The sequence below is a fragment of the Lissotriton vulgaris genome, chromosome 1_1, assembly GCF_964263255.1.
Source record: "Lissotriton vulgaris chromosome 1_1, aLisVul1.2, whole genome shotgun sequence".
In the NCBI taxonomy this organism is placed as follows: domain Eukaryota; kingdom Metazoa; phylum Chordata; class Amphibia; order Caudata; family Salamandridae; genus Lissotriton; species Lissotriton vulgaris.
Genome location: NC_141685.1, coordinates 1,342,160,229 through 1,342,164,423, shown reverse-complemented (window position 1 = coordinate 1,342,164,423; position 4,195 = coordinate 1,342,160,229). Strand labels below are relative to the sequence as shown.

Sequence of the window (4,195 nt, the reverse complement as noted above, 5' to 3'; positions counted from 1 at the left end):
TTTCTCTATCTCCATGTCCAAAGCCGACTTCTAATTATTTTTAACTACCTATCTGTCTAATACAGTAAACTGGAGCCTAGGCTAGCAGATCGGTATGTTGATAAGACACCTGCAGAGCAGAAAAACACCAGACTTGCAACACATTGCGTTGATTCCCATTGAGTTGGGTAACAATAAACATGTTATTCAGCGTCAAGATACCCTTCTGGGTGAACGTGTGTTTTACAAATACACGTTATGATATGTTAATCATGAGAAGAAGAAGTAAGATTAGGTCTGTTGGAGCCTGTCTCACCATGCACCCCATATTTGAGCATATTTGTTGATGCAGCCACTCCTCATATAAATCTTTTCTTATGCAGATGCACAAAAATCTAATGCCCTGATGCAGTCATCAACCCCTGGGACGGAGAAGCTCCAAATACAGCTATTTCTCTTTTTTTCCAATAATCTTTATTTGGTAAAATGTAACCATAAAAGATACATATTAACAATCAAAACTTATAACACCAGATACAATAATTTAATACAATAATAAACATAGACACATATATAAAAATCAGTGTTTAGAAAAACTTCATTGAGAACATAATGTAAGGTCCAACCTACATTTGAAACATTACAACATAGATTACAATACTCTTTCAGCATAAGATAATATCTCAGATATTTCAGGCAGTACAAAAGCCTCAACTGGGTCCACTATACTCTCCAAAAATCAATTAGATAACCCCTGCTCAGAGACTGCAAATAATGACAATCTGAGGGTCATCACCGAAAAAGGTGTGTAAAGACACACAGCAATTTGTTCAGTCTGTTAGACCACTATCTCTGGCCCACAATAAAATTTGATCCACGCCTCTCGAATCTTAATTACACTACTCCAAAAGTTGCCAATGAACTCACAAGTATAGACATCCTTGAGCATCAGGAGGTGTAGCATTGCTGACCTCACCTGTTTACATTTTAAGTCTTTTAAAAGAGGAATTAAGAATATTTTTCTATGCCAGAAAAAGTGTGGACAAAACAAAACAAAATGTACATTGGTCTGGGCCGATAATTGATCCCACTCTCATGGATTCAGAGGACCTTGAGCAGACCAGCCCTGAGGAAAACTAATCAGCTGTACAAAAGGAATTAGCTTGAATCTTGTCCATAGCTGACAGTGATAGATGTTAGTCACCCAAGTCAAATATAATTCAGTTGAGGGTACAGTTTTTATTAAACAGTGGACATGGGTGGAAGGTTTCTGTACTTCATTACTTTCCTTTAAGGCAGTAGCACAGATGGTAAAATTATGTTCAGCCCAATCATAATCTACTGTAGCGATCTTTTCAGGATTGATAAGCGTGGCTCAAATCCACCCGGGTGACTTACCGCACTCACCTATAATTACCAAGTAAGAAGTCAGCCGGACAGTGGAGAAGAAATAACAAAGTATTTAATTAGGCCACAAACTCCCATATGAGAGGGCCCTGTCCGACCTCACCCCTAAGAGTGCGCCGTGAGGACTGACCCATCTCATCACAGCAATACATTATAACATGGTACAACAAAGTAGAACACCCCCATACTGGAAAAGTACTGGACCCCAGAGAGGGTGAACAATGGCCTCACACAAGAGGCATCTGCACCTGCAATAGCAACATTTGGTTATCTCTGCCCAAGGCCGCTGAGCCGGGCCTCAGCGTCTCCAGCGCATGAGAATATTACTGATTAGAAACTTGTTATTAGTTTCGGCCCCAGTTAGCTAAGAAATGAAAACTGCTGCGTTCAGGGTTTTTCCTATTCCTACGGGAGGGGGAATGAGCGAGTGCGACTCGCACACAAAGAGAAGCACCCAAAATGGTGGCACACAAGCTAAGCTAAGAAAACTGAATATCATCACACGCATGAATGAATAATGAAATGGACAGTACAAACGTAAATGCATAAATAAATACATCATTAGTTAGACACATTATGCTAACTCATATATGTAAATGTAAGTGGGCGGGGCATCAGAAAATGAAACCTATCAGACCCTCCTTTTAGCATTATGTGGCTAACAGGAGCGTAGCCTTTATTAGCTAAAAGGTAAGGCCTTCACACGTCATGCTAGGGACGGGAAAACAGTTCAATCAAAAACATCATCATCAATGAGCATCAACCAGTGAATATCAGGAAGCTCCATATCATTAGAAACAGGATACTGGCGAGTCGGTCTTTTAGGAGATTGCAAATTACTGGCACACATTGAGCAACAAGGGGGAAGGCAATAGACGCAGAGGCAACAAGTCAGTAACACACCCACTACTCCTACAACACCCATCAGAATCTTCCAACCCCAAGAGGAAAAAACGCCCCACAGCCATTTCTGTAGTGACCAAGTACCAGTGTCTTGATGAAGTTCAGTCGCCAATCTATGAAGCTTCTGTACTGCTAGGTTAACAGTGGGGGCCGAGTCTGGAATATACACACAATAAGACGTCCCGATGACGCGGCAGGCTCCACCCCTATCAGAAAGGATGACATCAAGCACCATCCGATTTTGAATCGTAAATAATCTCATAGCCTGCATCTCGACAGACATATTAGCTGCAATGTCTGCCTCAGTATTCACTACTTTCTCCATTACCCTTGACATTCTCCGTATAGCCATACTGTTAAATATGGGACTCCAGAACGGCAGTAGACCCTTAGAAAAATCTGTCCATTGTTGTAAAGAAGTATCAGTCTGATCCACATCCTCAACTTGGAGTGCCCTCCTTGTACGCTGTCCTGGCATTATAGCAAACCGACGATGAGTTTTATGATAGTCTGAGGGTGCTACATAGACAGTTGGAAGCAGGTAAGCCAAATAGCAGACCACACCCCAACCCTCAGGCAACCACAGGTATCCATTATCTCCACAAACAAAGTAAATATTTGGGGGAGTGACCAAAGAAGGACTAAAGAGCAAACGGATCGAAGCTGTCACATTGCAAGAACTGTTCCCAACCTTTATAGGGCCCCTGCCCATGATACAGAAGAATGGTGAGGGCCCAACAACTGCTAGAGGCACCAAAGAATGACTACTACTATTTGTCGCAGGGGGGTGTCTATGAGCCAGAGAAGAGTTCAATTGTAGAAAACCCTCCCTAACTTTGTCAGTGTCGTTAGGAGTCACAAATCGTCCCACTTTCTTCCAGCATGTGTCCAGAAATGTCTGATCGAACGTCCGTTAGTAAACAACTGTCCAAGAGAAGGGGTAGGCATAGGGCGCACTCGCATGGTCAAAGTAGATCCTCTTTTAGGCAATCGAGGATTTAGAAAATAGGGTTGTTGAAAAAATTTCACCATACCAATTAGAGTGTACCATCCCACACAACTATTCACAGGTGTTAAAGGGAGTGCCAGCAATCTATCCTTTTTATAAACAGCAGAAGGTAGCAACCCTCAAACCCAACAATCAGTCACATTATACACAGCATGGGGATGATGTAGAGTCTTGATAAAAACATTATCCCGGTAACCTTTTCGCAAACATTGTTCACCATAATCAACAGTAACCATATTGTGCTCAGGAAGGGCAGAAGGGGTAGGAATAAACATATGAACGGGGTAGGCTTTGTCCAAGAAAAACAGTATTCCAAGAATTATTAGAAATACAATGATGAATATCACAATGGCCACAATTTTTCCTTTTCGGGGTAAAGCTAACCATGGAGAGTCGGGATCTGGTCTAACAGGAGCTGCAAAAGGCTGCTCCTCTTCTGGAATGGGACGGCCAAAAGGGTACATATTCCCTAACTAAAAGTCCAAAACTAAACTAAAAGTAATAAGACAGTCACAGACCCACCGAAGCCGGCCAAGGGGGTTCTTCACCCTCAAAAGGGATCTTCTCCCTGTGTCCGTTAAAGCCTCACAGGCAGGCTTCTATTGTTCATTCCCTAATCCCACGACAGAGTCGCACAGCTTTTGCAACTCAGGAGCACTAGATCTGGGCCCAGGCGTAATCCTAATGTCCCATCTGACAATGTCTCGACAGTGCACCAGGGCTCTTCCAGCAGTCCGTCTCTAACACTTAACTATTCTTCAGCACCGTTCTCTTCTAAGGCCCTATCTCAGCGCTTCTTGCAGTGCTCAGTTCTCTTTTCTTCCCTTCGTGGGCCGCAGATTATAATGAGTGCTCCCTCGCACCTCTGGATCTGTGAACAGAATGGGGGGCTCAATG

The 4,195-nt window shown here is 42.8% G+C and overlaps 1 pseudogene; it reads right to left on the bottom strand.

The window, feature by feature from the left end:
• Positions 1–2,116: 2,116 nt before the first annotated feature.
• On the bottom strand, positions 2,117–3,762 carry LOC147749135 (uncharacterized; annotated as a pseudogene).
• Between the last annotated feature and the right edge of the window lie 433 nt (positions 3,763–4,195).